This window comes from Lampris incognitus, chromosome 20, assembly GCF_029633865.1.
Source record: "Lampris incognitus isolate fLamInc1 chromosome 20, fLamInc1.hap2, whole genome shotgun sequence".
Lineage (NCBI taxonomy): Eukaryota > Metazoa > Chordata > Actinopteri > Lampriformes > Lampridae > Lampris > Lampris incognitus.
Window position 1 is genome coordinate 3600805 of NC_079230.1, and position 9732 is coordinate 3610536.

Here is a 9732-nt window from a genome sequence, read left to right on the forward strand (position 1 = left end):
GTTTTGCTGTGAACCAGGGTTTATCGCTGTTGAAGGTACAGAAGGTTTTGGTGGACACACACATGTCCTCACAAAAGCTGGTGTAAGATGTCACAGTGTCAGTAAGTTCGTCCAGGTCTGCAGATGCAGCCTCAACAACGCTCCAGTCGAGGCAGGCCTGCAGCTCCAGTTTTGACTCATTGGTCCATTTCCTCACAGTTTTAACCAGAGGCCTTGCTTTTAGTTTCTGCTTGTAGGTTGGATAAGATGGATCAGACAGTGGTCAGAGAGGCCCAGGGCTGCATGGGAGACAGAGTGATAGGTGTCCTTTAATATTGTGTAGCAATATTAAAGAGTTTACATTTTGTCCCACGACAACGTGCCTGTTGATCTGATGTGGCCACTTGAGTATGAGCACGTTTTTCTGCCAGATTTGTGTTGTCTCTCATAAAAACCATGGTCACAACTAATGTGAAAGATATGTTTGAATCATACTTTTGGAACATTTATAATGAACATAGAAATAAAATGGCTAAATTTTAAACTCGGAGTTGAATCTTTGAAAACAAGGCTTTGTTGAGGGTGTTTGTTGCTGTTCTAGTTACAACGTCTTTAAACAGTATTATGCAACAGTGCACCCTGCGATGCATTGGGACACATTCAATGATGTAATCTGAGGTCATCTGGTGTTTCATGTCTTCCAACACCCTCACCCAGGCCACCCCGACTTGATCAAGCCCTGGCTTATGTCCCAGCAGCATTAACACATGCTTGATCCATGGGCATTTGGAGACTCTTTCAGAGGCCTCCATTGTGATCCTGACGACTCTTATTTCTGGTAATACCCGGCATCATTATTATCTCAGAGATCCACCAGCACACACATCTGACAGTGCACCCACAAGATTTTGGCAGATGGAGGACACAGAGGTACTTTCCATCTCTTCCTGTCCTCTGCATCTTCCTCTGTCACACCAGCCACCTGCATCTCCTCCCTCACCACATCCATAAACCTCCTCTTTGGCCTTCCTCTTCTCCTCTTCCCTGGCAGCTCCATATTCAGCATCCTTCTCCCAGTACACCCAGCATCTCTCCTCCACACATGTCCAAACCATCTCCATCTTGTCTCTCTTGCTTTGTCTCCAAACCAACCTGAGCTGTCCCTCTAATATACTCGTTCCTAATCCTGTCCTTCTTCATCACTCCCAGTGAAAATCTTATCATCTTCATCTCTGCCACCTCCAGCTCCACCTCCTGTCTTTTCATCAGTGCCACTGTCTCCAAACCATACAACATAGCTGGTCTCACTACCATCTTGTAAACCTTCCCTTTAACTCTTGCTGGTACCCTTCTGTCACACATCACTCCTGACACTCTTCTCCACCCACTCCACCCTGCCTGCACTCTCTTCTTCACCTCTCTCCTGCACTCCCCGTTACTTTGGACAGTTGACCCCAAGTATTTAAACTCATACACCTCATACACCTCCATTCCTTGGATCCTCACCATTCCACTGTCCTCCCTCTCCTTCACGCATAGGTATTCTGTCTGGCTCCTGCTGACTTTCATTCCTCTTCTCTCCAGTGCATACCTCCACCTCTCCAGGCTCTCCTCCACCTCTCCAGGCTCTTCTCCACCTCTCCAGGCTCTCCTCAACATGCACCTTACTCTCGCTACAGATCACAATGTCATCCGCAAACATCATAGTCCATGGGGACTCCTGCCTGATCTCGTCCGACATCCAGGATGAGATACTTGAAATCCCAGCATCGCTACTGATCCGCAAAATAAAGGCGGATTTGCATGACGAGACCTGATGCATAGTTGTGGGTGGGGCCCACTTCGGCCCACCCGATCAGAAGGCTTAGATTTTTGCTGGATAATTCAATGAATATCAGTCAATGAATACTGTTTTAATTCCATTCTAGTTTCTTGCTTCTTGTTTACCATATGATGATGATAGGTCAGATGTTTTGAGTGGCATTGCGTTTCACACATGCCAGATAGTGAGCAGCCCCTCCTTTTCACTCGGCGTACAGCCCGCCCACTGCACACAGGAACACAAGCCTACTTTCCGCTGGCTAGCTGCTTGTAATGTAAGTTCAAATAAAAATCATGGCTAAACAAAGCAGTTTTGTTAAGTTTGTCACATAAAGACACGAGGAGCAGCAGGAGGAGGAGCAGCTGAAGTTCAGGCATCATTCTCAACTCACTAAGAAGTTAAGCTATGGGGTTCACGGACCTGGTAGAATTCAAGACTGCACAAATGTTGTACAAAGCAAGATATAATCTACTTCCTGGCAACATACAACAACTGTTCTCAGATCTGTTCTCGGTGGGGGGAGGGGGGGTCAATTTAAGAGGAAATTAGAATTTTAAGAAACGGCTCATACCACTCACAAAAGTATGTGTACTTCAAATTGTGGGGTAAGTTTGTGGAATGGTCTAGATCAGTGGTTCTCCACCTTTTTGGGGTCCTGGACCCCCTGTGTATTTTTGATCTACCCTGAGGACCCCTCCACCTGATCTTGGGGGAGGGGGGTTGCAATTTGATAGAAACAGTAGAAACTGCATTTTAAATTGCATTGTAGCATTTATTCACTCTTTGGGGCAAAAATAAGAGCTTTCAGTTGTAACTTAGATATAGTTAACAAAACAGAATTCTTATGCAGTAACTTTCAGATATATGTAACAAAACAGAATATGTATTCAGTAACTTTCAGATATATGTAACAAAACAGAATATGTATTCAGTAACTTTCAGATATATGTAACAAAACAGAATATGTATTCAGTAACTTTTAACAATGCAAACGGGAGCGAGATCTCTTATTAAAATACAATAAATTACACTTGTGAAACAGATGTAATTAGAGAAAAAAGTCCTGCTACCCTTTATAGTTTAGGTAGATAAAGGTCTCAGTCACATTTGAGTAAAATAATCCTATTTCTATAAATGTCATAGGATCTTTTTTTTAAAGATATTTTATTTTCACTGACCCCTTGCAATTACACCACGGACCACTAGGGGTCCGCGGACCCCCGGTTGAGAAACACTGATCTAGATGAAGAACTCATGGAAAGCACAAGTTTAAATCGATTCAAAAAGGGGTACAACATTTTTTTTCAAGGGGTACAAGGATGGTGGATGCTGTTATTGTTTTTTGGAAATAATTGTTTTCTTTCTTTTTGTTTTTGTTGTTTTATTGTTGTTTTTGAATTGTTTTACTGTGAAATAGTTGTCGAGAATGACACACTCTGATGTGTGAGAACTAAGTTTATTATTTAGGTTTATTAACTGAGCATTAATTAGAGAGGGGTTAGAGACTTGTAAGGAGTAACCTCCTCCTGCTCCTTTTCCAGCATATAATGTTTGTTGGATTCATGCTTGGTCATTTTTTCTTTTACTTTGCATGTTCGAAATAAAGACATTTGATTTGATTTGATTTGGTTTGGTTTGGTTTGGTTTGAACTCACCGCCCACACCAAGCCCAGTCGTCTCCTACTGTGATCACCAAAAGTAAGCTAATTTAGTCTCAGATTACGTCACATACCACGTGACGGCAACACGTCCGCCATGTTGGAGGACAACGGCTCTGATCCGTAAGGCGCCGCACCGCGTAGCTCTCAGTCACCGAGCGACGCGGAACATGTCCTGAACAGTCAGAGGGGCGGAATGTGTTCCGAGGTTTGAGTCCAACAGAACAACTGTCCCGATTCGATAGTTTACCACCGCTCGTTTCTGCGCTGACAACCAGAACTTCAGTGTAAACAGCGGTTGCCGAGGTCTCGCTGTCCTCCAACATGGCGGCGCTCTCTTGGCAATGAAAAAGTCACGTGACTGAGAATCACCCGTTTCAGTGTTGTTGTTTGGGTGTAGTTTTTGTTGGGTGTGGTTTTTCTTGGGTGTAATTTTTGTTTGGGTGTAGTTTTGTTGGGTGTGGTTGTTTGGGTGTAGTTTTTGTTTGGGTGTATTTTTTGTTTGGGTGTAATTTTGTTGGGTGTATGTTGTTTGGGTGTAGTTTTTGTTTAGGTGTAGTTTTGTTGGGTGTATGTTGTTGTTTGGGTGTAGTTTTTGTTGGGTGTATTTTTTGTTGGGTGTATTTTTTGTTGGGTGTAGTTGTTTGTCTGTAGTTTTTGTTGGATGTAGTTGTTTGGGTGTAGTTTTTGTTGGGTGTAGTTTTGTTGGGTGTAGTTTTTGTTGGGTGTATGTTGGATTTTATGTTGATGTTGCCGCGTCTGCCGTGTGTGTGTGTGGGGGGGGGTTATGTGGCTGCTATGTTCAAGTGTGTCTTGCTCGTCGTACCGAGGACAAGGTGACCCCCCTCACCCTGGACAAGGTGACCCCCCCCACCTAGAACAAGGTGACCCCCCCCCCCGTCTCGACTGGCCACGGGTCGCCGACACGTTCCATCTGCGCACGGCAGCAGCTCTCGTGTCCACGCACTGTTTAATCCAAACACAGGCTGGCTAAAAGGGTCGTCCTGTATGGAGGCTTTTATTGGACTTTATTAGTTGTAACTGTAAGATGGTGAGGATGACGCATCATTTATGCTGCACTGTTTTATTTTTGAGACGTCTCATTCCTGGTTCAACTCACAAGGTAATCTGGGAGTGGCCACTGGGGGGCGCTCAGCTTGTTTATACGCCTGGTTGAACAGCTGTTTGGGCTGCGGTCGTTGGTCGTGGTGGCCATTGTAGGTCACAACATTTTCTGATACTGTAACGTGCGTGGATAAGAAGACACGCTGGCAGCTGGCTGGCGGGTCTGACCCTTTAGTCTAGCGGTTAGCGATGCCTCCTGCGGTGCGGGCGGTACGGGTTCGCCTCCCGGCCGCGGCACTTCCTGTGGTCGCGTTGTCCCCCGAATTCGCTGCAGTATGCTACAGGTGACGAAAGGCAGCCGAGAGAGAAAATAACTTCTGCACTGCTCGGACGGAAGAACGCCGAGTCCTGTCCGTTTTCTCTTGACTCCAACCACACCAACCAAATAACACAACGCAGAGGGAGCCAGGGAGGAGGCACAAACACAGGGCTGGGGAGCCGGCCTGCAGAACCAAGAGCTGCAGAACCCAGAGAAGACAAGCCACAAATATGGAGCCTACCGGAAGCCACAAGCGTGTTGGCATTTGTGGATCCTGTTCTGCCCTTCCTAGCGCGTGGACGTGGCCGCTAGCTTGGCAGGTCGCTAAACCGGTTCCTTAAGAAACGTCCAGGAGACAGCAGGTGAGTTTGGGATGTTTACTGTAGGAAGCCCTGTGAAGCTGCCATACTGAAATAAAAAAATACTGCATCACTGTAACTGGTTACTTTCTTGCCCGGTGCGGGATTCAATACGGGGAGTACTGCACCACAAGGCGACGTCACTAACCGCTCGGCTAAAGGGTCAGACCCGTTAGCTAGCGGCTAACGTGTGTTAGTAGTAGTTTACACTACAATGTGTAACGTGTTCGACTCTTCTTTTCACATCAACAAACACCGAGTCATTAATTGTTACGCACGACACAAATACACCTCAGCATGTGCTGGGGTTATCGTTGATTAGCACTACAGCTAACTAGCAATTAGCATCAATGCTAACTTAACACTGGAAATGCCATAGACAGCTAACGCGGTTAGCATCGCTATAGCGTTTTACGTTTTCCACACAGAATAACAACCGTTTCAAACAACCGCTACAGCTGAGTGTCACGTGAGGTTGGTATTACTCACAGACGTGTGTCCTTTAGAGCTCCGCAGAGAAAGAAGTGAACGAGATGAGAAAACACACGTTTTTCTTCAAGGCTTTTTCAGGGCAAAGGAAACTACGGCAAGTCAACATGGACCAACAGCGCGGCACGGGCACCGTTCAGCAACCCTCAAAGCAGCAGCGCAGATCCGTTTTTACACGCGGAACGGGTTTTACGCCATGTGGGTCGCTTCCGGTGAGGTTGTGGCTCGCTTCTTGTGAGGTTGTGGATCGCTTCCTGTGAGGTTGTGGCTCGCTTCCTGTGAGGTTGTGGCTCGCTTCCTGTTAGGCTGTGGCTCGCTTCCTGTGAGGTTGTGCATCGCTTCCTGTGAGGTTGTGGATCGCTTCCTGTGAGGTTGTGGCTCGCTTCCTGTGAGGTTGTGGATCGCTTCCTGTGAGATTGTGGATCGCTTCCTGTGAGGTTGTGGATCGCTTCCTGTGAGGTTGTGGCTCGCTTCCTGTCAGGTTGTGGATCGCTTCCTGTCAGTTTGTGGCTCGCTTCCTGTGAGGTTGTGGCTCGCTTCCTGTGAGGTTGTGGATCGCTTCCTGTGAGGTTGTGGCTCGCTTCCTGTTAGGCTGTGGATCGCTTCCTGTGCGGTTGTGGATCGCTCCCTGTGAGTTTGTGGCTCGCTTCCTGTAAGGTTGTGGCTCGCTTCCTGTGAGGTTGTGGATCGCTTCCCGTGAGTTTGTGGATCGCTTCCTGTGAGTTTGTGGCTCGCTTCCCGTGAGTTTGTGGATCGCTTCATGTGAGGTTGTGGATCGCTTCCTGTGAGGTTGTGGATCGCTTCCTGTGAGTTTGGGGCTCGCTTCCTGTGAGTTTGTGGCTCGCTTCCCGTGAGGTTGTGGATCGCTTCATGTGAGGTTGTGGATCGCTTCCTGTGAGGTTGTGGCTCGTTTCCTGTGAGGTTGTGGATCGCTTCCTGTGAGTTTGGGGCTCGCTTCCTGTGAGTTTGTGGCTCGCTTCCTGTGAGTTTGTGGATCGCTTCATGTGAGGTTGTGGATCGCTTCCTGTGAGGTTGTGGATCGCTTCCTGTGAGTTTGTGGCTCGCTTCCTGTGAGTTTGTGGCTCGCTTCCCGTGAGGTTGTGGATCGCTTCATGTGAGGTTGTGGATCGCTTCCTGTGAGTTTGGGGCTCGCTTCCTGTGAGTTTGTGGCTCGTTTCCTGTGAGGTTGTGGCTCGCTTCCCGTGAGGTTGTGGATCGCTTCCCGTGAGGTTGTGGATCACTTCCTGTGAGTTTGTGGCTCGTTTCCTGTGAGGTTGTGGCTCGCTTCCTGTGAGGCTGTGGGTCATGTGGCATTTGTGACTTTCCTCCTATTTATTCGTGGAGTTTTGTCCCATTTGTACTGCGCGGATCTGTACAAATCCACAAATGTGCGGTGCAGTTATTAGCCACACCACCAGGCGGCATTTCCCCACATGAGCTGACGGAAGTAGCCACATATTTGTGGATTGTCTTCTGTGGGTTACAAATAATAAAGTCCAGTAAAAAATTCCATAGCCCCACCGCCAAAATTCAGTCATGTTAGAGACATGCTATGATTCCCAAATGCCAACTTTAATGCTCTGAGTTGTCCATGGGGTGGGGGTGGGGGATGGGGGGCACCGTGTCGGGCTATGCGATGCTGTCACTGCTCGTCTTGGGGTCCGTAACACCACCTCTGATGATGCGGCTTGTATAAGTGAGCCGTGGTGCATTCAGGGAGCGGTAGTGGCGATGGCTTATTCTCGTTAACGCTGAGTATGATGGATCTAGGACGGGCCGGACCACCTGGTTTTCTCTGTGCCCACCCACGCCCGGATTTCTGCCTGCGCTACGTGACAAGACAGAACCCGGGTCGCCTGCACCGGGCAACTGCGCAAACCAGTCGACTAAAGGGTCCGACCCGTTAGCGAGTCCAGTCATCCGTGGTCGTTACACTACCCCCCTCCCCCCTTTCAGGAGGCGCGCCTCAGCGTACCACCTCCCTCACGCCTCTGGGAGCACGCACTTCCGCTGGCCTCACGGTCTCACCAACCCACTTCTGACACCAATGTAGACAATCCGGGTCTCCCAACGGGTCGGACCCTTTGGTTGACTGGTTAGCGCAGTCGCCCGTGGTGCGGGTTATCCGGGTTCGGTTCCCGGCTGCGGCAGATTACCGGCTGCCTCCTGTTGCCGGTTCGAATCCCCATGTTACCTCCGGCTTGGTCGGGCGTCCCTACAGACACAGTTGGCCGTGTCTGCGGGTGTGACTATGCGTCCTGGTCGCTGCACTAGCGCCTCCTCTGGTCGGGGGAAGGAGGAACTGGAAGGAATAGCGTGATCCTACCACACGTGCTACGTCCCCCTGGTGAAACTCCTCACTGCCAGGTGAAAAGAAGCGGCTGGTGACTCCACATGTATGGGAGGAGGCATGTGGTAGTCTGCAGCCCTCCCCGGATCGGCAGAGGGGGAGGAGCAGAGACCGGGACGGCTCAGAGGGGGCGGAGCAGAGACCGGGACGGCTCAGAGGGGGAGGAGCAGAGACCGGGACGGCTCAGAGGGGGAGGAGCAGAGACCGGGACGGCTCAGAGGGGGTGCAACAGAGACTGGGACGGCTCAGAGGGGGAGGAGCAGAGACCGGGACGGCTCAGAGGGAGTGCAGCAGAGACCGGGACGGCTCAGAGGGGGAGGAGCAGAGACCGGGACGGCTCAGAGGGGGAGGAGCAGAGACCGGGACGGCTCAGGGGGGGAGGAGCAGAGACCGGGACGGCTCAGAGGGGGAGGAGCAGAGACCGGGACGGCTAAGAGGGGGAGGAGCAGAGACCGGAACGGCTCAGAGGGGGAGGAGCAGAGACCGGGACGGCTCAGAGGGGGAGGAGCAGAGACCGGGACGGCTCAGAGGGGGTGCAGCAGAGACCGGGACGGCTCAGAGGGGGAGGAGCAGAGACCGGGACGGCTCAGAGGGGGTGCAGCAGAGACAGGGACGGCTCGGAAGAGTGGGATGATTGGCCAAGTATAATTGGGGAGAAAAGGGGGAGGGGGGGGTTAAAAAAAGAATACAAACTGCATTGTTATGACCTGGTGTTGACGTGTTTGGGAGGTTCTGACCCGGATGACTGTTGCAGCTTCTCAGGAGGTTCTGAAGACTACACATTCTAACTGGACGTCTACTCTAATTCTGCTTCTGTTGCTTGTTGCTTTTCTTCCCAGATTTACGTCTTTTTCTGACGAGTGTTTAATTTGTTTCAGGAGAGGAAGAAGGGCTCTCTCTCTCTCCACACAGGAGGGGTTTGAGATCCTGACGGGGTGGGTGGGAGGAGGAGGAGCAGGAGCAGGGGGAGGAGGAGAAGGAAGAGGAGGGAAACTGTTCCGTCCTCCTCCAGTTGAGAGGCGGTCTTTTCCTCCCCGGACCGGACGGGACGGAGGCCAGGAGGAGCAGAAAGCTGCGTCAGAATGAAGGAGTAGGTCTGTCCGGTGGCTCGTCTGGGAGGTCTGCCGGGAGGAGAGATGAGCGGAGTCGGGGAGGCGCTTTGTGAAGGCTGGCTCCGGAAGTCGCCTCCGGAGAAAAAGCTGAGAAGATATGTGAGTAAACACCCGTTCCTCACCTGTCAGGACGTGGACCCGGGTCCCTTCGGGCCTGGCGGGCCGAGATGCCAATATGATCAATCGTTATGATCGAGTATCGTGACGTGACTCGTCGATTTGTCCTCAGATCTTCGTGTCTTCACCTTTTGCCAATAATGTTTTTATTTTATCTCCTTTGGCCGTCACTTTATTTTTGCCTGTGCTCTCTGATGTGATGATGTACAGTAGACTGCGCGATGACGTCACCGTGTTCCGATGACGTCACCGCGTTCCGATGACGTCACCGCGTTCCGATGACGTCACCGTGTTCTGGTGTAACGTGTGGTTCCCTGTGGACCAGAGAAGGAGACTCGGTTGTTCTGACGGGATTGTAGAAAAGTTAAACCCGGCGTTTACATGCTGAGGACATGTCCACAGAGTGAATCCTGCAGGTTTTACTCATGTCCCGTTCATGTCCTCATCCATGTCCCGTTCATG

At 50.3% G+C, this 9732-nt stretch overlaps 1 pseudogene; it reads left to right on the forward strand.

Moving 5' to 3' along the window:
* Positions 1-9066: 9066 nt before the first annotated feature.
* The window catches only part of LOC130130937 (GRB2-associated-binding protein 1-like), a 25803-nt pseudogene continuing 25137 nt past the window's right edge, over positions 9067-9732 (forward strand).